Source organism: Suricata suricatta, chromosome 1, assembly GCF_006229205.1.
Source record: "Suricata suricatta isolate VVHF042 chromosome 1, meerkat_22Aug2017_6uvM2_HiC, whole genome shotgun sequence".
NCBI classification, from domain to species: Eukaryota; Metazoa; Chordata; class Mammalia; order Carnivora; family Herpestidae; genus Suricata; species Suricata suricatta.
In genome coordinates, this window is record NC_043700.1 from 94,977,025 (window position 1) to 95,003,566 (window position 26,542).

The 26,542-nt window shown below is 37.8% G+C and overlaps 1 long non-coding RNA gene across 1 annotated transcript in view; it reads right to left on the reverse strand.

Moving 5' to 3' along the window:
* LOC115273342 overlaps positions 1–26,310 on the reverse strand; it is a 64,401-nt gene extending 38,091 nt beyond the window's left edge. Inside the window, exons 1-3 of the long non-coding RNA XR_003900789.1 lie at positions 26,216–26,310; positions 20,729–20,831; positions 5,961–6,073 (exon numbers count right to left, since the gene is read on the reverse strand). This is a non-coding gene — a long non-coding RNA (uncharacterized LOC115273342). The remainder of the gene's footprint in view (positions 1–5,960; positions 6,074–20,728; positions 20,832–26,215) is intronic.
* Between the last annotated feature and the right edge of the window lie 232 nt (positions 26,311–26,542).

Consider the following 26,542-nt stretch of genomic DNA (forward strand, 5'->3'; position numbering starts at 1 on the left):
AGCCCCAAACTCTGTCCTCCTTATACTTCAAACCAATAAGACTGCAGCTTTGTGCAAGTACTAGTTGCCCAGACAATAGTCTGTAGTCTGGGTGGTATGCTTAGGAACAACAACAATAACACAAGACACAAAAATATAGATCTCACCCAGAGAACTGTATACCTTTCAGTGGATTAATTCCCTTCAGTCCCTGCTTGCTCTCCAGTATTTGCAAATAATAAGGGTTTTTTTCCTTCTATTTTTTTTGTAGGATTTATGATTGCTATCTGTAGGAGAGTAAATCTGATACAAGCTACTCTGCCACCACTGGATTGAAACTCAATTCCACCAGTATTTACAACACCAAGTAATAAAGCACCTGCATCATAAATAAAATAAAAGGTGATCCAAGGAAGGGAAAATTTTCCCATCTGCCCTCTATAAAACAGGTGAAGCAACCAACCCACTGTAATCAACATTGCAAGAGATGAGATTAATATTATAACTAGAGTTATAGTATGTATTTTATTAGAAATCTTCTGGAGAACAACAAAAAGAGGAAGATAAAATCAATGACACTGGGGCTAGCTAAATCTCACTTGAAAATCAAGAACATTATCTAATCCTGCTTACCTTGGTGCTGGGAATATTTTCTTATAGGCATAACAAAACCAAACTTCTATTTTTTGTGTGTGCATATGCATGTATATTCTCATACATAAGTGCAAACAGAATACAGTCAATTCTGGTGATGGAAGGAAGTCTAGCCACCTTCATCTTGGCTGACAATCATAGGTGAAAAAAAGCTTTTTACATATCACTGTCAACTATATGGAAGCAGAAAACTAAAATGTATTTGAAGTCTAATACTGCAGCTACTCAAACCAATAGTAAAGTCAGGAGAAAGAAACAAGAACTGTAAATGGAGATTTCCAAAGCTAGATGCATTTATGCTAAAGAGTAGTCTACCATCTCAAGTTTTTGTTTCATTGGAGATCATATATGAATCCATAATAAAATATGCAAATATTATAAGCTCTTTGGACCGTCCCTTCCATCCCAATTGCTACTTCCCAAAACGGATCAATGACGTCCATACACCAAAAATATTTCCTGAAGCTGCAACATCTGTCACAATGACAATTGTCTAGAGCAGTATTTTTCAGAATATAACATGTATAAGAATGACCAAAGATCTTTCTAAAATGCAAATATTTGTTCTGTAAGTATAAAGTGAGGCTCCAGATTTTGTGCTTCCAACAAATTCCCAGGTGGTAATGCTGGTCCCTTATCTACACTCATAGCAGCAACATTAACAGTCAATCACTCATGGTCAGGCTAACATCATGCCCGGCTCCCAAGGAATTTCACTTATATAAAGAGGAGAGATCATAGGAAGAGAGGTACCTAGAGCACAAATTTGAAAGAAGCACTCAGTCTCAGGTGTTGACCCTGCACTTGGACAACCCTGAGAGTGAATACTTCCTTAAATTGTGCACCTTAGGCACCTCTGGCCCATCTCTAGCCCTGACCCTGGGTGACAGTTAAGACAAGAATCATAATGAATTAAGGTATTGGGATTTCAAAAGGAAAAAAAATGACAAACAGGTGAAGAAAGATAATTGGAAATGTGACATGACTTTCATCTATTCAGAATTATAATGATTATAGCTCTTTCTTAACCCCTACAGTGCCTGGGACCACATGAAAGGAAGAAGAAGTCTGCTCACTCAGAATAGTAAGAACATCATAGTGGAGTTTTTTAAAAACTACCCGGTATTTCTTTTCTTTTTTTTCCTTTTCCTTTGGTTGCACAGAATTTATAATTAAGCCATTAAATATTTCACATAGATTGAAGAATATTTTTACTGTTATTCTGAATGAAAATTTGCTAGTTTCATAAATAATTTAAATCAAACAATTTAATCACATTCAAGCAAATTCAAGAAAAGACAAGTAAGAACCTTGTTTAATTCCCTTCAGGGTTATGAGTGTTGCTATTTAAAAATTATATTTATATTTGTATTATATTTATAACAGTATAGTATGGGAAAGAGTCATATGTAATACTAAGTGGAAAACACATATGATATAAAAGTTATATCTGCAATATTATTACAATTATTTTTTTTGAAAAATTAGCACAGGAAAAAAATAACTCAAATAACATTTGAATTTTAACCAATGGTTTTCTCTGAGCAGCAGAACTATTCATTTTTCTACCTTCATGTCCCTTTTTATTAAAAATTTTTTATGTCTTTATTTCTACCTTCATGTCCCTTTTTATTAAAATTTTTTATGTCTTTATTTTATTTTGAGAGAAGCAGAGAACAAGGGGGAGGGGCAGAGAGTGAGGGAGACACAGAATCTGAAGTAGACTCCAGGCTCTGAGCTGTCAGAACAGAGTTTGTCACGGGGCTCAAACCCACGGACTGTAAGGTCATGACCTGAGCCGAAGTTGGACACCCAACCAACTGAGCCATCCAGGCACCCACCCCATCCCTGTTTTAATAAGCATATGTGTCTTTTTCTACTGAAATCTTATGTATTATCAAAATGAATAACATCCAGGTTTTATTCACAAGGAAATTTGATCAGCAGAGGATCTAACAACTCATTTGTCAATTGTCAAGAATTTTACAAAGTCGGTTCTTATGTTAAATTTATAGATTTAAGCATCAACTAGAACAATCACTCTTCGAGAAAAAACTCTTATCAACAATGGAAAATTTTAGGCAAAGTTAAATGGGAAATTGTCACCTTTAGAGCTCATGAAAGTCAAGGAAAAAACATGACATATTCAGGTGACTAGACTTCAAAAAAGCAGATGTTTAAAAGTTTCTTAAAAATTAGAACAAAAATATACATGATTCTACAACATTACATTCTGAAATATGAAGGCAGATCAAGTGAATTAGGAATGGTCAAATAATTCTGATAACTAGAAGTAGAGTATAGGTTATGATGAGATTAAACACTCGGTAGGATGCAAGATTTAACTCGATCTTAGAGACTGTCAAGTTTTCAAAAATATAAAGACAGGATTCTCATAGAGTTATGGAATAAATAGGTGGCAACATCTTATTTAATGCATTAGTGAGGAGACAGGTAAGAAGAAAATCTGGTTCAAAGAGCATGTGAAGAATTAGATGTTAATAAACATTTTGTAAAAAGAAATTTAGGCCTGTCAAATGGCTAAAATCAAAAATACAGGAAACAACATATGTTGACAAGTATGTAGAGAAAAAGGAATGTTTGTGCACTAGTGGTGGGAATACAAACTGGTGTGGCCACTGTACAAAATAGTATAGAGGCTCCTCAAAAAATTAAAAATATTATTACCATATTATCCAATAACTCCACTACTGGAATTTATCCAAAGAATATGAAAACACTAATTTTAAAATATATATGCCCTCCTATATTTATTGTAGCATTATTTATAATAGCCAAATTATGGAAGCCACTTAAGTGTGCACTGATAGATGAATGGATAAAGAAGGTAAGAAGGTAAATATATATATATATATGTATATATATATATATATATATATAATGAAATAGACAAATACCATGAGTTCACTTATTTGTGGAATTTAAGAAACCAAATGAATTAACAAAGGGGGAAAAAAGAGACAAACTGGAAAATTGACTCTTAACTACAGAGAATAAACTGATGTTACCAGACTCGGGGTGGGTAGGAGGATGGGTGAAATAGGGGAAGGGGATTAAGAGTACACTTACCATGATGAGCACTGAGTAACGTAAAGAACTGCTGAGTCACTATATTGTACACCTGAAACTAATGTAACACTACATGTTAACTATATGAGGAAGGAAGAAAGGATTTAGAATAGGATTGCTAGTTAGATACAAAACTAGTTAATGCCTAGAGGGCAATAAAACCATAGTCTTTGGGTTATCCTTTTTATTACAGACACCTCCAACTTATGTTGATTCCGTTTTATGATTTTTGGACTCTCTGATGGTATGAAAATGATACGCATTCAGTAGAAATTGTTCTTCATATTTTGAATTTTGATCCTTTCCCAGGCTAGCTACCTGAGATAGCAAACTCTGTCATGATGCTGCACAGTGGCAGGGAGCCCTGGCTCCCAGTCAGTCACACCATCGTGAAGGAATACAACTGACAGACTTGCAACCATTCTGTTCTCATACCACCCTTCTGGTTTTTACTTGCAGTACAGTATTCAATAATTACTATTCAAAACTTTCTTATAGCTTTGTGTTAGATGATTTCAGCCAACTGTAAACTAATGCCAGTGTTCTGGACATGTTTAAGGTAGGCTGGGTAGGCTAAGCTATGATGGTTGGTAGGTTGGGCATAGTAAACACATTTTTTAACTTACTCTGTGTTAAACTTACAATGGGTTTCTTTGGATGGAATCCTGTCATAAATTGAGAAAGATCTATACACAGAAATATAGAAATTAATATGTAATTTCAGTTTCTAAGCTTTAACCAAATAATAATAAAATTGACACAAGTGCATTGTTCTAGAAAATTAAATCATCCTTTGGTGAAGAGCTAAGCAATGCTATTGATGGATGTTGCCCCTCTTTTGCCTTATTTCTATGTTTTGGATAATTTTCTTAGAGGGGGTAAGAAAAGTTTCCCAAAGAAGGTAACGTTTAAACTGTGATTAGATGACAAATAGTAGTTTGCTACACAAAAGGGCATGCTGGAAGCATTCCAAGCTGAGGGAAATGCATTTTTAAAGTCAAAAAAGGAAAAGAAAATGGACTCACAAGTAAGGACACACATAAAGATGCAAAAACTTGCAAAATGGTGTTAAGAAGGATAATTAAAGTCTTATCTCCCTGCAAGCTGTCTTGCCCCTTCTGGTTCATTCTCTAGACTGCAGCCAGCATGATCTTTCCAACAAGCTCACTGCAAGTCTGATCATTTTACCCATCAGCTTATAAAACTCCAATATGGCCCCTTTGTTTACTGAAGAAGATCCAGCTTCCACAGGCTGGTTTCTAAGTCCTTTATTTGGACCCTTTTTAACCATCTCATCCTATCTCCCCACTTGGACCCAGTGATACAGCCTTGCTAAATCAGTTCCCTGTCATTGTCTCATTCCTCTCTTTTCTTCTGGAATAGCTTTCTCACATTGTCTGCCTATATCAGAAATTCTCAGCCTTAGTTGCACATTAAAATCATTTAAAAACTGAAGATATGCTGAAGCCCAGGTTACAACTCCATGTCAATTAAAATCAGTATTCCTAGGGATGGAGTTCTGTCATTGATTTTTGTAAAGCTGCCCAAATAATCTTAATGTGCTGCATAGTTTAAAAGGTAATGATATCAAAGGGCAAAGCAGAAAAGGTACTGGGTTATAAGAAACTCTTACCCTTCAAAACTCTCCTTAAACATTGCATCCTCCATGAAGTGGCTTCTAATCTCTGCTCCCACTCCTGTGCAGTTATTCCCCGTTTTGTACCCCCAAAGCCCTTGTAACATATCCCTTTGGAGTTTGTAATAATTTATAGTGCTTATACTTCAGTGACAAGGAATTAAAAACTCCATTATGTCAGAGACCACATGTATTTATTTGTTAATTTCCATCAACTAGGACCATGTCTTACATGTGGAAAGAATTATGTTAATGAAGAATAAATGAATATATTAGTGATAAACAAAAGAAGGATCCCTAAGCCTGTTTTTTAACTTTTCATTGAAGAAAAAACACATAGGAGGAAAAGTTCATGCATCATATGTGTACAGCTTGCTGCACCTTGACAAATTAAACACAGCCATACAAGTGCCTTCAAATCATTACCAACATCACAAAATGTCCCCCCTTCCTCTCTTTCCAGTGCCTATTCCAGTGCCCATTCATCCCCAAAGCACCACTATTCTGACTCATAACACCACAGATTGGTTTCACCTACTTTCCTACTTTATAAAAGGAACCATCAAGTATGATTCTTTTATGTTCAGCATGTAAGACTCACTTTTATTGCTGTATATCATGTAGACCTTTCATGTAGATCTTCCCAAGGAAGATCCACTCTGTCAGCGCAGAGCTCAACACAAGACTCAATCTCGTGAACCATGCAATGATGACCTGAACAGAAATCAAGAATCAAATGCTTAATCAAGCCACGCAGACATTCATTATTTTCTAACTGTTGCCTATGTGAATAGGCTACTTTGGTGATCATATGAATGCATATTTTCAGGAATAAAATGACCAGATCATGCGATATACATGTGCTCACCTTTAATAGATATTGTTAAGCCATTTGTACCAAACTTATTCTTCAACTTTCAGTATATGAGAGATCTAATGCCCTAATCAGCATTTGATTTTTTCCATAATTTCATTTAGCCATCTTGGTGGTATCTCTTGGAGGTTGTTTACATTTCTTTATGTCTTTTATTTTTAATTTTTTAATTTTATTTAAATCCAAGTTAGTTAACATATAATGTAATAATGGTTTCAGGAATAGAATTTACTTACAGATAACACCCAGTTTTCACTCCAACAAGTGCTCATCACCCATTTAGCCCATACCCCCTACCCAACATCCCTCCAGCAACCTTCAGTTTGTTCTGTGTAGTTAAGAGTTGCTTATGGTTTCCTTCTTTCTCTGTTTTTACCCAATTTTTCCTTCCCTTTCCCTATGTTCACCTGTATTGTTTCTTAAATTCCACGTATTAGTGAAATTATATGGTATTTGTCTTTCTCTGACTGATATTTCATTAGCATAATACATTCTAGTTCTATCCACATTGTTGCAAATGGCAAGATTTCATTCTTTTTGATCACCAACCAATATTCCAGTGTGTGTGTGTGTGTGTGTGTGTGTGTGTGTGTGTGTGTGTGTGTGTCTCATATCTTCATTCATCAGTCAACGGACATTGGGCTCTCTCCATAATTTGGTTATTATTAATAGTGCTTCTATAAACATTGGGGTGCATGTGCCCTTCAAATCAACATTTTTGTATCCTTTGGATAAAAACCTAGTATAGCATTTGCTGGGTTGTAGGGTAGCTTTATTTTTAATTTTTTGAGGAACTTCCATACTGTGTTGCAGAGTGGCTGCACCAGTTTGCATTCCCACCGGCAGTGCAAAACAGTTCCCCTTTCTCTGTATCCTTGTCAACAATTGTTGTTTCCTGAATTGTTAATTTTAGTCATTCTGACATGAGTGAGGTGGCCTCTTATTGTGGTTTTTGATGTGTATTTCCGTGATGATGAGTGATGTTGAGCATCTTTTCATCTGTCTGTTAGGTATGTCTTCTTTGGAGAAGTGTCTGTTCATCTCTGCTGCCCATTCTTCACTGGATTATTTCTTTTGGGGTATTGAACTTTATAAATTCTTTATAGTTTTTGGTTACTAAAATTAACTGAAATATCACTTGCAAATATCTTTTCCTGTTCTGTCAGTTGCCTTTTGGTTCTGTTCATTATTTCCTTCACTGTGCAAAAGGTTTCTTTTTTTTAATCTTGATCAGATCCTAATAGTTCATTTTTTCTTTTATTTCCTTTGCCTCTGGAGATATGTCTAGGAAGAAGTTGCTGCAGCCAAGGTCGAAGAGGTAGTTGCATGTTTTCTACAATTGAACACCTTTTCTCTTGTTTATTGCATGATTAAATATTCTCTTTTGTAAAGTTTTCGCCCACTCTCTCATTGGGTTATCTTTTTCTTGATAATTTGTGATATTTAGTTATATATTACGAGTACAAGTCCTTTGTTAGATGCATGTATTACACATGCTTTTTCAGTATATAATCATGTCTTTGCATAAAGAGTTCTCACTTTTATTATATTCTATTGCATCACCATTTTCTTCATTGTTATGGTATTTGATTCCTGTTTCAACTGGTTTACCAGCTTCAAAGTCAGAAAGACATTCAGCTATATATTTCTCCAAATATTTTATTATTTTATCTTTTTCATTTAGACCTGTAGTCTGTCTAGAATTGATTTATATATGTGGTGTGTAATACATTTTTTTCATATGGATATCCAATTAATGTAGCACCTATTATCAAAAAAATAATCTTTTCCCCACTACATTCCAGTGTTACCTTTGTCATAGACCATTTGGTTATATAAATGTGTAAGTCTGTTCTGGACCCTATCCATTCCAATGGTCAGTCTCTCTATTCTTATACCAATATCATACTATCTCAATTACTTATTATATCCTTATAATAAACCATTACATCGGATAGCATAAATGCTTTAGCTATATCCCATTCAAGTTTACCCTAGCTATTCTTAGGTTTTTGTCTTTTCATATGAATTGTAGAATTAGCTTATGAAATTTAACCTCCTCCAAAAAACCTACTGGCTACTGGCATTTTTTTGGATAGTACATTGACTTTATAGATTAATTTGGGAAGAATTAAAGTCTTATCAGTATTGAATCTTCTAACCTATAAACATGCATTTATTTAGACTTTCTTTGATTATTCCCAGTAATATTTTTAAGTTTTTAATATAGATATATTATGTATCTTTGTTTATGGTATGTGAATTATATCTTTTTTTTAATAGTTTATTGTCAAATTGGTTTCCATATAACACTCAGTGCTCTTCCCCAGAAGTGCCCTCCTCCATTACCACCACCTCTTTTCCCCCTCACCCTCCCTCTTCAACCCTTGGATCATTTTCAGTATTCGACAGGCTCTCGGGTTTTATGTCCCTCACTCTCCCCAATTCTCTTTCCCCCTTCTCCTCCCCCTGGTCCTCCATTAGGTTTCTCCTGTTCTCCTGTTAGACCTATGAGTGCAAACATATGGTATCTGTCCGTCTCTGACTGACTTATTTCGCTTAGCATGACACCCTCGAAGTCCATCCACTTTGCTACAAATGGCCAGATTTCATTCTTTCTCATTGCCATGTAATACTCCATTGTGTGTGTATATATATATATATATATATATATACATCACATCTTCTTGATCCATTCATCAGGTGATGGACATTTAGACTCTTTCCATGATTTGGCTATTGTTGACAGTGCTGCTATGAACATTGGGGTACATGTGCCCCTATGCATCAGCACTTCTGTATCCCTTGGGTAAATCCCTAGCAGTGCTATTGCTGGGTCATAGGGGAGTTCTATTGATAGTTTTTTGAGGAACCTCCACACTGTTTTCCAGAGCGGCTCCACCAATTTACATTCCCAACCAACAGTGTAGGAGGGTGCCCATCTCTCCACACCCTCACCAGCATCTATAGACTCTGGATTTGTTCATTTTATTCACTCTGACTGGTGTGAGGTGGTATCTCAGTGTGGTTTTGATTTGTGTTTCCCTGATGATGAGTGATGTTGAGCATTGTTTCATGTGCCTGTACACCATCTGGATGTCCTCTTTGGAGAAGTGTCTGTTTATGTCTTCTGTCTTCACTGGGTTATTTGTTTTTCAGGTATGGAGTTTGGTGAGTTCCTTGTAGATTTTGGATACTAGCCCTTTATCTAATATGTCATTTGCAACTATCTTTTCCCATTCCATCAGTTGCCAATTAGTTTTCTTGGTTGTTTCCTTTGCAGTGCAGAAGCTTTTTATCTTGATGAGGTCCCAAGAGTTCAGTTTTGCTTTCATTTCCCTTGCCTTTGGGGATGTGTCAAGTAGGAAATTGCTGTGGTGGAGGTCAAGGAGGTTGTTTCCTACTTTCTCCTCGAGGGTTTTGATGGTTTCCTGTCTCACATTCAGGTCCTTCAGCCATTTTGAGTTTATTTTTGTGTATGGTGTAAGAAAGTGGTCTAGTTTCGTTCTTCTGCATGTTGCTGTCCAGTTCTCCCAGCACCACCTGCTAAAGAGGCAGTCTTTTTTCCATCAGATACTCTTTCCTGCTTTGTCAAAAATTAATTGGCCATACATTTGTGGGCCCAGTTCTGGGTTCTCTATTCTATTCCATTGGTCTATGTGTCTGTTTTTGTGCCAATACCATACTGTCTTGATGATGACAGCATTGTAGTAAAGGCTAAATTCTGGGATTGGGATGCCTCCCGTTTTGGTTTTCTTCTTCAGTATAACTTTGGCTAGTTGGGGTCTTCTGTGGTTCCATACGAATTTGAGGATAGTTTGTTCTAGCTTTGAGAAGAACGCTGGTGCAATTTTGATGGGGATTGCATTGAGTGTGTAGATTGTTTTGGGTAGTAATGACATTTTCACAATGTTTATTCTTCTGATCCATGAGCTTGGAATGTTTTTCCATTTCTTGGTGTCTTCTTCAATCTCTTCATAAGTTTTCTATAGTTTTCATCATATAGGTCTTTTACATCCTTGGATAGGTTTACTCTTAGATATTTTATGGTTTTTTTTGTGCAATTGTGAATGGGATCAGTCTCTTGATTTCTCTTTCGGATGCTTCATTATTGGTGTATAGGAATGCAACCGATTTCTGTACATTGATTTTGTACCCTGCAAATTTACTGAATTCATAGATCAGTTCTAGAAGGCTTCTGGTGGAGTTAGTTGGGTTTTCCAGGTAGAGTATCATGTCATCTGCGAAAAGTGAAAGTTTGACTTCTTCTTTGCCAATTCTGATACCTTTTATTTCCTTTTGTTATCTGATTGCTGATGCTAGGACTTCCAGCACTATGTTAAACAGCAGTGGTGAGAGTGGACACCCCTATCCTGTTCCTGATCTCAGGGGGAAAGCTCTCAGTTTTTCTCCATTGAGGATGATATTAGCTGTGGGCTTTTCATAAACTGTTTTTATAATGTTTAAATAAGTCCCTTCTATTCCAACTTCCTCAAGAGTTTTTAGTAAGAAAGGGTGCTGTATTTTGTCAAATGCTTTTTCTGCATCCATTGACAGGATCATATGGTTTTTATCCTTTCTTTTGTTAATATGATGTATCACATTGATGGATTTGCAAATATTGAACCAGCCCTGTAACCCAGGAATGAATCCCACTTGATCATGATGGATAATTCTTTTTATATGCTGTTGAATTCGATTTGCTAGTATCTTGTTGAGTATTTTTGCATCTGTATTCATTAAGGATATTGGTCTGTAGTTCGCTTTTTTTGCTGGGTCTCCATCTGGTTTGGGTATCAAGGTGATGCTGGCTTTGTAGAATAAGTTTAGAAGTTTTCCTTCTATTTCTATTATTTGGAATAATTTGAGAAGAATGGGTATGAGCTCTGCTTTACATGTCTGGTAGAATTCCCTTGGGAATCTATCTGGCCCTGGGCTCTTATTCATTTGCAGATTTTTGATAATGGATTCGATTTCTTCACTGGTTATTGGTCTATTCATGCTTTCTTTCTCTTCTCGTTTGAATTTTGGTAGTGCATGTGCGTTTAGGAATTTGTCCATTTCTTTTAGCTTGTCCAGTTTGTTGGCATATAATTTTTCATAGTAATCTCTAATACCTGCTTGTATATCTAAGAGATTGGTTTTAACAGATCCATTTTCATTCAAGACTTTGTCTATCTGGGTGCTCTCTCTTTTCTTTCTGAGGAGTCTGGCTAGAGGTTTATCAATTTTGTTTATTTTTTCACAGAACCAACTCTTGGTTTCATTGATCTGCTCGACTGTTTCTTTGGATTCTATATTGTTTACTTCTGCCCTGATCTTTATTATTTCTTTTCTTCTTCTGGGTTTGGGGTGCTCTTGCTGCTCCCCTTCTAGTTCCATTAGGTGCTGTGTTAGATTTTGAATTTGTGCTTTTTCTAGTTTGTTGAAATAGGCCTGGATTGCAATATACTTTCCTCTTAGGACTGCCTTTGCTGTGTCCCAGAGATTTTGGACTGTTGTATTTTCATTTTCATTTGTTTCCATATATTTTTTAATTTCTTCTCTAATTGACTGATTAGCCCAATCATTCTTTAGTAGGGTGGTTTTTAACCTCCACATTTTTGGAGGTTTTCCAGACTTTTTCCTGTGGTTCATTTCAAGTTTCATAGCATTGTGATCTGAAAGTGTGCATGTTATGATCTCAACCCGTTTATATTTATGGAGGGCTGCTTTATGCCCCAGTATGTGGTCCATCTTGAAGAATGTGCCATGTGCACTCGAAAAGAAGATGAATTTCCTAACTTCAGGATGCAGATTTCTAAATATATCTATCAATTCCATCTGTTCCAATGTGTCATTCAGGTCCATTGCTTCTTTAGTGATTTTCTGTCTGGTTGATCTATTCATTGCTGTCAGTGGAATATTAAAGTCCCCTGCCATTAGCACATTCTTAATAATAAGATTGTTTCTGTCTGTGATTAATTGTTTTATGTATTTGGGTGCTCCTGAATTTGGCACAGAGATGTTTATAATTGTTAGCTCTTCCTGTTGGAGAGACCCTGTAATTATTATACAATGTCCTTCTTCATCTCTTGTTACTGCCTCTACTTTAAAGTCCAGTTTGTCTGATATAAGTATGACTACTCCGGCTTTCTTTTGGCTTCCAGTCACATGAAGATATTTCTCCATCCCATTACTTTCAACCTGTAGGTATCTTCAGGTCGAAAATGAGTCTCTTATAGACAGCAAATAGATGGATTTTTTTTTTTTATCCATTCTGCTACCCTGTGTCATTGGTTGGAGCATTCAGTCCATTTACATTCAGTGTTATTATTGAAAAATGTGGGTTTATATCCATTGTGTTCTCCATAGAATTCATGTTTATAGTGGTGTCTCTGGCACCTTGTATTCTTTGCAACATTTCCCTCATAGAGTCCCTCTTAGGATTTCTTGTAGGGCTGGTTTGGTGGTCATGAATTCTCTCAATTTTTGTCTATCTGGGAACACCTTTATCTCTCCTTCTATTTGAATGACAGGCTTGCTGGATAAAGGATTCTCAGCTGCATGTTTTTTTCTGTTCATCACATTGAAGATTTCCTGCCATTCCTTCCTGGCCTGCCATGTTTTATTAGATAGGTCTGTAACCACTCTGATAGGTTTCCCTTTGTATGTTAGGGCCCTTTTGTCCCTAGCTGCTTTCAGAATTCTCTCTTTATCTTTACATTTTGCCAGTTTCACTACGATATGTCGCACTGAAGGTCGATTCAAATTACTTCTTGAGGGGGTTCTTTGTTCCTCTTGAATTTGAGTGTCTATTTCTTTCCCCAGATTTGAGAAATTCTCAGTTATAATTTGGTCCAGTACCCCTTCAGGAGTTCCTATAATACAGATGTTATTCATTTGATTGTATCACTCAGGTCTCAAATTCTCATTTCCTGCTCCTGAATCAATTTCTCTTTTTTTTCCCCCAGTTTCCTCTTTTGCTATAGCTGTGTCTTCTAATTCACCTATTATTCTCTCTGCCTCTTCAGTCCTTGAGGTGGCTGCCTCCATTTTATTATTCACCTCATTATAGCCTTTTTTAACTCATCACACCTATTAGTAGCTTCTCTGATGCTTTTTTTCAAGCCCAGCAATAATTTTATGACAATTGTCTTAAATTCTTATTCAGTTATGTTGTTTAGATCTGTTTTGAGCTGTTCTGTCGCTGTGACTTCTTTCTGGAGTTTCTTCAGGGAGGATTTCTTTTGTTTTGTCATTTTGGCTAGTTTTCTGTCTCTTGTCATTTTTAAAAAGCTTGTTGTGCACTGTGCACCTGTTAGTATTGCTGTTAAATGGGGTTTATTGACTGTCCAGGGCCTGTCGTTTCAGGAAATGTTCTTTTAATGGTGTCTCTCAGTTTCTCTTGTTGTGCCTTTGATTATTTTCTTTCCCTACTCAGCGGTTTTTGGGACTCTCTGTCATGCATACTTTGGCTTGTTTCTTGGGGTAGTCCTGAAAAAGAAAAGAGACAGACAAACATGCAGAGAATAGAAGCATGCAAACTCACAGACAAATCAAACAAACAAACAAATTAAAAGGGGGAAATGAAGAAAAGAAAAGGGAGAGGAAAGAGAAGAAAAGAAGAGAAGAAAAAAATAAAGGTGGCAGAGACAACAAAGGACAATGGACAGTCTAAAAGTGTATCATCAGTTGAGGGTAGAGATAAGGATGAGATAAGGGAGAATATATCTCAATGGCAAGAGGAAAAAAAGAGGGAAAAAGAAAAAGGAAAATAAAGAGTATAATTAAAAAAAAATTTTTTTAAGTAAAAAAGGTAATAGTAATAAAAAATAAGTACAAAAAAGCAGCAGCTCCCCCTCACAGATAGGTGTGGTTTGGTGTAGGTAGGTCTTGGGGGATGCTCTCAGAGGCCCCACCTTGGTGGTTGTGAAGAGATAAATGGAGGTGCTCCAAGCTCCACAGGACTAAGTGCTGCAAGCCACTCTTAGGAGTCTGCTCTCCTTGTGCCGCAGCTGAGCCACGCTGTAATTTCCAGGCCTGCCTCACTACAGAATCTTAGTCCATGCACTTTTATGCTACCACAGATGAGATGTACTTGCTTTGTCTGCTGGCTTCTTAGCCGGGATCTCATAGAGGAAGGGGGCAGTTTCTCTTGGTGCTGGCAAGGATTTGTGCTGCCGCTGCTGGAGGCAAGTTGCGCTGCCGGAGGCAAAGTTCGTGCCTCCACAGACGATACCGCCAACTCCCAGCAGGGATCACATAGGGGCAGGGAGTTGTTTCTCTTGGTGCCAGCAGGGATTCATGCTGCCACTGCCTGAGGCACAGGATGCTGCCAGAAATGAAGTGCGCGCTCCTGCATCAGCCGCCGTCGCCAACTCCCTGCTGGGATCACCTAGGGGTGGGGGCTATTTTTTCCCGTGTTAGCACTCGGGATTCAGGATTCGCACAGCCAGTGCCGGAGGCAAGATGCGCTGTGGAAATGAGGTGCGCACTCCCACAGCTGCAGCTGCAGCCACTACAGTGGCTGCCGACTCCCTGCCGGGATCGCACAGGGGTAGGGGCTGTTTTTTTCCCTTGTGCCACCTGGGTTCAGGATTCACACTGCCCAGCGGTTATATACAAAGTGATAGTTTTTCTCTCCATGCAGGGTTAAACGCTCTTTATATCTTCTCTAGAGACAGTACTATGAGTGTGTTCAGTTTCTCTTTCTCTTCCCTTTGTCTCTCAGGGGTTCCATGCACTTTCCCTGTGTTGGGTTGGGGCTCCCACCTCCCCTGCCCTTCTCAGGCCAGCCCATTTTCCAATCTCCCCAGTTCGCACTCACTCACTCAGGTATCTCTGAGGTGGTCTTCTTTCTGGAGTCTGTATTTTCTCCTTCCACTCTTGCAGATGAGAGTAATGTCCTTCTCAGTTTGGTAGATAGATAGAGCTCCCTTCCTCTCCACCATCTTGGCTCCTCCCCCTGCATATCTTTGATCATACTTGTTCCTAGCAATAAGTTTCACCATACATGCAAAATATTGTCTACTAGGAAAGCTCATTAGAGACCCAGTGTCCATTATATCAAAATTCCAGACTCCCAGAAGGAAAACAGATATTCAGAATAAACCACATTGTTTGCACAGTTTGGGCACAGTGAATCTAATTCCTATTGTGGTTTGAAACTCTCCTGAAATCCAAGTTCCCAGACAATAGCTAAAGGCCAACCTTGTTAATTCTTTTCTGCACATATCTTTTAGAATTTTATTTATTGTTTGGTTTTGGCTGGTACATAGGAATATGGTTGATTTTCACATTTTGGCATTATATCCAATGACCTTGTTAAATTCACTTATAATAGTGTATGTGTAAATTCTTCCATATTTTCTAATTACAAAGTCATGTATCTACTGACTTTCTTTTTAATGGAAATATTGAACTCCTTCCCCCAGGATGGACAATTAATATGATGCTTTCATTAAGTTATAATTTTCTATTATTACATAAATACAGTGTGAAATATAACACACACAAAAAGCCAAATCTTTCTTCTTTTTAACTTACAAAAATGGAGAGGAAGGAGAGGTATGGACATTCACAAGTTGCAGAAAAACAAGCAAGTCTATTACAATATAGGATAATAGTATAAGAATGTAGTATAATGTAATGGTATAGTATAGTACAGTATAATATATATTATAATACAGGTATACACACCCATTTAGTAGTCCCAATCAGACACATTTGGGGGGACAATCCTATAGGTAGGGATATATGGTTTTCTAATTTGGTTTGCAATTAGTGATAAAATTATCTCATCCCAAAACAGGTTTAGAAGCTCTACTCTAGGCAAGAATGGAATGATGAGCCATTTTTCCTATATCCTCTTATAAGTCATCTCTTATTACTTTATTCTTTCTTTGTAGTTTTTTCTTTACAAAAAGTGTTAGCTTAAATATATTAGTTCATACTCCTTTATGCAAGCATTTCAAGTTTATGTAACTTAAGCAAAAAAAAAATATATATATATATAGTAAGAAAAATGGTATCCCATAAAACCTATGAGTAAAATTAAAGCTGTAGTTCATGCAGCCTTCATATCTCTGATCCTCTTCTCAATCTGTCTCTGTAATTTTGCTTCCTTCTCTTTCACACTCTACAAAATGTTCTCTCTAGCTCTCTGATCCACAAAGCTAAAAATCTGGGCCCCAAAACTTGAGTTGTAGTATTTTATGGCTTCAGTCATCAAAGAGCTATTCACTTCCTTGGTCTCCCAAACAAGAAAAGATTACAAACAATATATATCTTTATCTAGCACAAACTTTATCTTAGAGGTATCTATGATAATGATAACGATGATGATAATGATAATGATAATTGAAGTGGTTAAAATATGAGTCTATAGCCCATAATTATTCATGCATTTCAAAGGCAAAATTTAATTGCTTGCACTCTGATCATCAGTATAGGACGAGTTCCCATCTTTACATCATTCTAACCATGGATGGGAAAAGAAGACTGCTCACATGATCAAGGTGAGCTCCATTTGTTTAAGAGCTGAGCATGGCTGATCCTAGATATGGTAGATATCCAGATCTATACCTTGGTGCATGCTGGGTACTGAAATGCATCCCCACAACCACCACCAAATTCATATGTTAAAGCCCTAATTTCCAATGTGACTGTTTTTGATATAAGGTCATAAGGGTGTGGCCCAAATCTGATAGGATTAGTGGCATTAGAAGAAAAAGAAGAGAGAGAGAGAGAGAGAGAGAGAGATCTTTCTCCCTTTCTCTCCATGTACATATGCCAAGGAAAGTTCATATGAGGACACAATGAGAAAGCAGCCATTCATGACCCAGGAGAAGAGCTCTCACCAAAAAACAATTTTACTGGAAACTCCTCCAGAACTGTAAAAAAATAAATTTCTGTTGTTTAAGCCACCTGGTCTGTCATAATGTTATAGTAGCCTGAACTGACTGTCAGTGGACATAGACAAAGACCAGCAAACTTTCCTTGCAAATCTGTCCATCCGTGCAGTCTAACCCTGTTCCAGTTTCTAGTCATTGCCACTTCCTAGTCTGAGTGTGCTGATTTCATAGTGACCTTAGGAGAAGGGCTTGCTGTGGCTTAGCCTTCCTCTTCTTAGCCCACTCCATTAGCCCAAGGACATTGAACCACTCTGAAAAATCCATTCTTTTCACAAACTTTGTTAGTCATCACCAAGTTGCTTTGTCTTCTGAATCCTCCCATTTGGTGAATCATTAGATTCCTGAGGCCTCTACCTCTTCTCCAGTTTATCATTCCAAGCTTCCAGGTCTATATCTGCAGATCTGTCCACATCTGCTAGACTGCAAGCTTGTTCCTCTGCAAGACCGACATGGTCTGTTCATGTAGGCAGTCTGCTTCACAATAACCGGTCATGAAGAGCAGTTGGAGCACCAGTTCTTCTGTTGAGGTCAAACGGATCAGGAGATTCGGAAGAAGGACTTCAGTTTCCAGACAAGTCAACCATTACAAAGCTTGGAAAATTTAAAGAGTCTGGTCTGCTACTAGCTTACTATAGTTTATTTGTTCCCCTCATTCTACCTAACTAAGACCCTTAAACTCCTCACTTTTCACGTATCTGGAGCTAATCCCATGTGAGAAACACTTAGAAAAACAAGTGTGACAGCTCTGCTTGAGGCCCAGAAAAAGGGTTCTTTCTAAAAGGGGCCCTTTGGTTGTTTTTCCCAGGTAAGATGTTTAAGATTTGATCCCTGGTGCCTGAATTCCTTTCTCACCACACCCAAGGTCATTTTAATGAAAATTCCAAAGTCCAAGCCAAGAGGATAGAATTGCTCTTAATCCTTCAGCAGTGCCGTCATTTGATCCCTAGACCCGCTGGGGTGATTATTGTGTGTCTGCAGAGTACAGCTAAGCAGACAGAAGAAGGAAGTGGCCGCCACTGCAGGAGGCCAGTTTCCAACCTTTATTTCTGTGTTGGTGTGCTGTTGTTACTTCCCTAGTCCCAATGGCTAATAGCCCTCCCACCAGCCTCTCTCCCTATCACCTCAAGATAATGCTGTCATAACTGTTCTTCACCTTTTGGAGAAGTTCACAAATTCACTGATATTTTTGAAATAGTATTCATTTTATTTAGAGAGCTGAATCAAAGTGTAGTTTATTTCCTGATTTTCTCATACTCAGAGGAGGCTAAGTGCAATTATAAGACATCCTTATATCTATGACTTAGCATTTCATTAGAAGGTTGAAAAATTGTGTTGTATAAGGAAATGGAAAATGAAAGAAACAACTCGGGTGTTTTTTTAATTTTTTATTTTGCTTTCATTTTTTTCACTTTTCCTGAGTGATGGGGGAATGAAAGGGCTGACGACCAAATGTCTGGGATGTTCTGGGACCTCTCTGTCCCCTGAACCAGATATGTGTACATTCTCCAGTGCTGCAAGGACTAATCATCAGTGTCAGTAGTTCCTAACTAATGACCAGACTGAGTGGCAGCCCCCAACTTCCTGTCATGTTGAACTCTGGAAGCCACTGATTGTTGGCTCGGCCAACCTGCCGCCAAAGTCATCTCCTTTGGTATTTTCTGGCCTCTGTGATTAAAGGGGTAGATCCTTCCCCACAGTTGGCTGAATAGCAGGGAGCCAGAGGAGCTCTGCTTCAGGGTGTAATACAGAATCCCTTCTTTCCAGGCCTTAAGGCAGACATGTCCAGGGAGTATCTTCACAGAAGAAAATTTCCTTCTACTAAAATACTCAGACTAAAATGGTTAGAGGCTTTAAGAGAGTATTGGAAACTGAAAATTTAAGTGAAGATAAATTTAAAGATAAATAATGTCTTCAACTTTCTCATTTTTCCCACCAAATACAAAAGTGCATCAGGAAGATAAAAGTGAAGCTGTTTATTTTTCTTATGGGAATGATGCCATATTGATTTATATTCCCTAATCTCTTTCTTCTTCCCCCACCCCCAGAATCCCCACTCCCCCACAGCCTCCCAGGTACTGTTCAGGGAGGCAAGGGGAGGTTAGGCAGTAAGTGGCTGTAACAGCCCTAACAGGGACTGAAAGGTATCCCCGAACAGCCCCTCGCCCTAACAGCCAAGGAGAATGCGGTGCCCCTACTATTCCTCATGACTTACTCTATCAAGAGTCCTCTGGAGTTCTGACTTCCAACAGGCACAATTAAACATAATAGGAATTTACTTCACGCCACTATGGATGGTGTGTTTGAACTTCTTGATTTATTAAGAAATATTCCCAGCTTCCTTAAGAAAAATGAGAATTTTATTTTCATTCTAATTTTTTCAGCAGAAAAAAAATGAAAAGAAAAACAGTATCATTTAGAAGGCCTACCAAGGACACAAAAGATCACTACCCCAGAAGTCCCTCTATAAACTTCACTACCTGTCCTCTTGCTTCAATCTGCACCTTTGTCCAGACAAGGGACAGTGAGGTCACTTCAATTATACCACTGCTCCAGCTTTTCAGAAAAGCCAAAATAATCCTCTCCATATAATTGTTGACATCATAAATAACCTCCCAAATCGATAAAATGTGTTAACATTCCTTAACAGTTTTCAAATCCTACATTAACTTATCTGGCCCTCCAAACACCCCCTGAGATAGGATTTTACTTTCCTCATTTTACCAGAGAGAGAACTGATCTTCAAAGGGCAAGAAAGATAAGAAAATGGAGTAGCAACTGGAACCAAGGCTTCTGATTCTGAATTCACTGTCAGATTCTAATCCTACATCTGTGTCCACTAACAGGCCATTTGGCCCTGGGTAGCATTGAACAATGATCTAGGTTTAGAGTCCTTTAGTGCAAAAAGGGAGAGAAGGAGAAAGAGATAAAGGAAGACTGAACCACTTGATGTTTACAATTTCTTTATATCCACAGTTCAATAAACCTAAGAACCTTCTCAGGGTACTTCACTGGCTGTTGCCTCATCTCAGGTTTTTCTAGAGCAATCGGTAATGACTTTTCACCTTTTTGTGTACGCAGGAAGTCAACTGAAGTCAGCATAACCTTTGAGATTTCCATCAAATTGGCAGATTTACCCCAAACAGTCAGGCTGTTACTTTCCCAAGATCTCTGCATATCTGTGTGGCTTATACCCCATGGTCTATGTCAGTTTTCTCGTTCCCACTGAAGTCTAGAATACACTCTAACCTCTAGCAGCTGTTATTTTCATTTTTCCAATGGAGATTCAGATATATGCCACTGACCCCTCTCTCTAATTCCTCCCCCTGCAGACACCACGCACAGAGAGACGGTCACCGGAGGATCTATCTCTCCAACAGAGTTCAGCAAAGGAGGCAGCATCACAGCACTTCCCAGTGATATCCATTGTGACACAAGCACTTCTTAGAAGTTCTCCGCCACCTTAGCCCATGCAGCCTTCTGAATAGATCAGCCATCGTGCTGCTCAGAAAGCCTCACAACACCACCGTCAGGGGAGAGGAATGGAGTCTGGCCTTTTCATTCAAAGGGCACAACAAGAAGTTTCTAAATAAAAAGCCATACCTCCAGTCCACACATGCTCCCTTCCTATTGGGGCAGATGTAGCTGTCACCAGTTGTGTTTTTAAATAGCAGTTTTTTCCTTTTTGTCACACAGATGTCAACTCCTGTGGGAGAGCAGAGAGAACATCCAGGCTGCAGCCCACTTCCACTTTTGCACCTGGATCTTAGTTTCCATGTCTGAAGAAAAAGAGGCTCAGAAAAGAATGGATTATTTATTTTCTTTTTTTTTTTTTTATGTTTTCTTTATTTTTGAGAGAGAGATAGAGAGTACAAGCAGGGAAGGGGCAGAGAGAGAGAAGGGGACAGAGAATCCAAAGCAGGCTCCTCTCCTTGCTGGCGGCAGCCAGCCCGATGTGAGGCTCAAACCCACAAATGGAACAGTGATATCATGACCCAGCCAAAGTCAGATGCGCAACTGACTGAGACACCCAGGAGCCCCCAGAAGAGTGGATTCTTAACTTTGTTTATAAAGAGCTCTTATTATTTCCCACCAAACTTGAGACCACTGGTGAAAGGTGCAGTGCTGGCCACGGGCTGCAGGTGACAGAACAGCCACTGAGAGAGTAAGAACAGGAGTGCACAGGAGCTCAGCAAAGTGAAGCCAGGAATGGCGGTGGGCCGGACTGGAACCAGATAGTCTGGTCCTACTCCTAACTTTATAGCCCTCTCAAAAGTGTTGATTTTGGTCAAATCTCCTATCTGCTTAGATCTCATTTTATTCATCTGGAGAAAAATCTGTTTTCTGCTCCATCTATTTTACAGGATTAATGTGACTGAAATGAGGTGATGTATGCAAAATCAAATAACATGTTACTTAAAACGTATAACATTTCCTCTCAGCCGGCAGACACTCCCACTTTCCTGGCCTGCAACATCAAGGGGCCATCGAGTGAAAACTGTTCACTCAGTGTGGATTTTGTTGAATACGTCACAAATCCTGCTTACTAGGACTCTTTTGTGTCTGTTTTCTAAAACATGAACATCTAAGAAAAGGCAGGTGATTTTCTATAATGGCTGTGGGTAAAATTTGATTGCAATTGTCATTTGTGTTGAAATATTGGCACCAGTAGGCTGTGTCAGCATCATATTTCATGTATATTTTTTGTGAAACTCATAGGAGGGGGTAGAGAAGGAACCTAGAATTCCTCCCTATATTTTATTTTCAAAGAACATAAAATTTATATCATGATGATGATGATGATGATGATGATGATAATTATGGTATTGATACCAATTTTATTATCGTGGTTGTCATTACTATTGTGAATACAGGTTATTTTCCATGCCATTAGCCTAGACACTCTAAAGCCTTATCCTCTAACATCAAAAGACTTATGAGATATTAAAAAATTGTAATAAATCATATTAATTTGGGCTACCAGTTGTATCATTCAGAAGTTGTGTAAATTAAGTCCACAAATATCATAGCTTTGGAAAATAAAGAAATAGAAATTAGACTTTGAACACAGAGATTTCAGAGAAAAGAACAATGGGATTAAGCCTCAAACCTGCAGCCAAATTAGGAAAATAAATATTTTCCACACAATAATTTACTTTCTGGAGGTCCAAAGGAACATAAATATTTTGAATTATATACATCATGTTGCATTTTAGCATTTTTTGCTTTTCTTTTTAAATATAGACTATGGGGACTTTTTACTGGAATTATAAAATTTCTATATGCCTATTTCTATAAAAGAGAGATAAAGAAACTAAAACCTATCTCCTGAAAGGTAATCACAGTACAACTTCATGGAGTGAAGAAGTGGCTCTTGAACACCTAGAGCAAGCAGCATTCAAAACTACCTTTAAGGAAAATGGCTTCAGCCAGGACCATTTCTTCCTTGTTCCCTTTCAGCTACTCTGGATCTGAAGCCTGCCCTGTGGAGGGGTGTGGGTCTGACACTGCCCTAACCCAGAGGGTGGAAATAAGACCCACTGCGGTGACCAAAAGCAGAGATGGAGGAAGGCGGCCCCTCCTTGGCTCTGTCCTGCACAACGTGCCCTCTCATGCTGCATGGCACCGAATGCACCCAGGAAGACACTCATTTTCTGAAACCCAAACGCAGAGTGAGCACGGATGTTGCACATCACTCAGCTTGGATAACTGCTGCCCCAGCAACTCTGAGCACTGCTCATGAAGGCTGCTCTGCATTCCAGAAAACCCAAAAATTAGAGTCCCGATAAGATAATCAGGTAATTAATGAGGCAATTTCCCCTTCCTGCTACATGCAGTATTTTTTAATATAAATTTCTCATCTTCTTAAGCAATAGCACAGTCTCTTCCTGTAATCCTTAATAACTTGGCCAAATGAAGCAATACAAACATGTTATTTACATTTTTGTGTGTCTAATTTTTTTTTCAGATTTTAGATTACGCAAAACAATCTGGTAAATATATTCAGCCTTTTGGGCATTTGGTTTTTCTTTGCTTTGTTTTGCTCTCCCTTCCCCACCTTTTTGTACAAAATTGATTTCATCTTCTAGTTTTCTAATCAGTTTTTTTTTCAGGCTATATAAAGTGGACATTTTTTGTGTTATCAAATATTAATTTACGATAGTGAATGTTTAAACAAGTTTAGCTGCAGGATTATTTTTTCAATAAAGTTGCATGTGGATGTCAATATATAAAAAATAAACAAGAGGCGCCTGGGTGGCTCGGTTGGTTAAGCATCCGGCTTCAGCCAGGTCTTGATCGCATGGTTCTGGAATTCAGCCCTAATGGGACTCTGCACTGGCAGAGTGTGGAACACGCTTCAGATCCTCTCTCCCTTGCTCTCTGCCCCTCCCCCACTCTCTTTCTCTGTCTTTCTCTCTCTCTCAAATAAATAAACATTTTAAAAATCTATAAAAAAAAAACAGATAAAACTTGGGGTGGCTGGGTGGCTCGGGGGTCAAGCATCCTACTCCAGCTCAGGTCATGATCTCCTGAGTTTGAACTCCACATCAGGCTCTGTGCTGACAGCTCAGAGGCTGGAGCCTGCTTCAGATCCTCCCCTGCTCATGCTGTCTCCCTCTGTCTCTCAAAAATAAATAAACTTTATAAAAAGTTTAAAAGAAGAGATAACAGCTAAGCTACATTAAAACAGCTTGATAAGGGGGGCCTATAACCCTACCCATGGGTGTCACCTCTTCTCCTTAACTGACAAACTGCCCAGGGCAGATCACAGAGCATGGGTCCAGAAAAAGCCACTTCTGCTGCATCATTTCTTATTAACCTATGCATTACATATTGCTTACTGTTCTATCAAAACACATTCTTATACATTTTTTAGGCGCATTGGGTAATTATTTAGATGGCCAGAGGGAAATCATTAGGCTCAGAATTTCATATTAGGCAAAATCATTAATGACCAACTAGCAAGAAGCAGGCATGATGTAAAAACACTTAGTCTCACAATTTGAGATTCTGAACCTTGTCAGAGAGTTCATGTATGCCAAATTGTTACGTAATCATTGAAATAACAAAGTTTGGAAGCACTGAGAAGATAAATAGAGCAATTTGAGATTTTTTTTTTTTTTTTGGTCTGATCAGGGCAATTCATCTTTGAATTGCCTGTATGGCCACTCGAAGCATAATTTTCCAATGAAACTGTTTCTCAGCATATTATCTCCAATGGCACCCTGGCCTTTATCTTGATCACCGTTCCATTTGAAAATAATGAGCATCATAAAGGACAATGGGTTTCCTACAGAACATCTTAGTTAAAGGTCTATGTAATTGATTATGACCAAGTTCCACCAGCACTCCAAATTGTAAAGATAGTGCCGTGTTCTGAAAGAAAATTTTCTGAAGACTATCTGTACATTTCAGCAGGCTAAGAATTCAGAAGACTTCTGCCACAGTAAATATCAGAATGGATGCAAGTAGATGGAAAAGAACATGAAACCCTTGTGTTTCTAATAGACATTGACTTGTGGTAGAAAGAATTTTCTGGGCTTCAAATCCACTATGACCAAACTTGCTGCCCACCTTTTGTGGGCAGAAACTCTATAGTTTGTTTTCCAGGAAAAACAACGTGTGTGCATGTGCATGTACAGACAAATGTGCTAAACAATATATCTCTTATTCTTTCATAACCTTTCTGCCTTTTTTATGAAAAAGAATAGTGTCGGGGCTCCATTGATATGTACTTCAATTTCTAATCAAATAAAATACTTGTAGCTAGCATATTCATACCTATATCAGACCTTAAAAGTGTTATCTATTATCCACACATTTGATTAAGAAAACAACAGCAACAGAAGTATTCGGTGAACTCTCTGTCAAACAAGAAAATCCATGACAGACCGGGGATGTGCTATGGGAAAGTGAAAAGAGGGGTTAAGAAATCAAGAGAAAAATTAGGCAATAGAAATGATAAAATAAAAAAGAAATGAAAGTAGGTAAAAGTTTGGAAAGCAAGAAAGAAGTAAAATGTTTTTCAGAAGACGAGTAGAAGTTTAAAGCATGGACACTAAGGTTGATTATGGGAAAGCTGCTTCACCTTTGTCCCAATTTCTTCTTCTATAAAATGTATCCCACATTTAACCCTATTCCTAGGGGTAAATGGGGAAACACAGGTACAGCATTTAGCGAGGTAGTCATTGAAGTAAATGTTCAATATATATTAGCTATTGGCATGAGGTAGTGTAACTAGCACTAAAGTATTGTAATGACTTGTATTATTTATAGAACTTATCTTACTATTTTAACATAGTTTCATCTTTCATCTTCTCAAACTAATTACTCAAAGTGCAAAATCTTGCCATTCTTCCTTTTTAAAAAAAAAATTTAAGGTTGATCATAAGGTTTATGTTTAATATTGGTCGTAAGGTTAATATTCTAAGAAATATAAAAAAAATTAGTAACCTTCAAGTCAGTTCATAAAGTATAATAGTTAGTGATCTTTAACCAAAATCTTTAAATCAAACTGTTCTTGTATAAATAAAGCTGAGATTAATTTCTTATTTTTTTAATCCCTTGTCCAAACACAGATTGAAAGTCCCAGAATTCTAGGAAAATTCTAAGTCTTTCCACAAACTTTGTACTTTTCCCCAATTCTTCTTTTTCTCTTTCCTAGTTTTAATATTTCCAAAATCATTCACAATATTTAAAATTTCATTGTGCACAAGTATTCATCTTAAAAGGGAACAACTTAACCATTCATTTAGACAAGTTACCATCTTTAAATTTAAATTTGCATCTGTATTCTAACCTGATTTTTTTAGTAACAGTGAGCTCTGAGGACAGAAGCTATATTTTTTTCTTTTATATCCATTACAGTAACCATTTCAAACCTGTCCATGGAGCAGAAAATCAATTAATATGAATTAATGAATAATGAGAAAGAGAAGAGGATGAGAAGCAGAGGTTAATTTCACAGGCCAACCAATTTCAGATTCCTAATGAGAATTCAGTCATTTGAGCTTCACCTTTTTCACTATGATTAAAATGCTGAGTACAAGCTGAACAGTCTGTTAACAATCTGAAAAGAAAATATATTACCATGATTCTACAGAGAAACTGGAAGCGATTTTCTCTTGGGTTGGAGGTTTAAGCAAACAGGAAGCCCTGTTTAGGATTTGTCTTCATCATCTTTCATCACGAGTCAGCCTGACTTCCTGATAAAGAAATGTGGAACTGCTTTCAGATACTCAACCAAATTGGACAGAAATGCCAACCCAACGATCTCCAACTTCAAATTCAAACTTGCAACTTCTGAACACTCTATCTCCATCAGACCACAGGTCTCTAACTAAAGTTTTGCCTCTTAATTTCTATGAGCAGAGGGCAGAAAATGAGTCTTTGCTGTTATCTAACCTCATAGTTAAA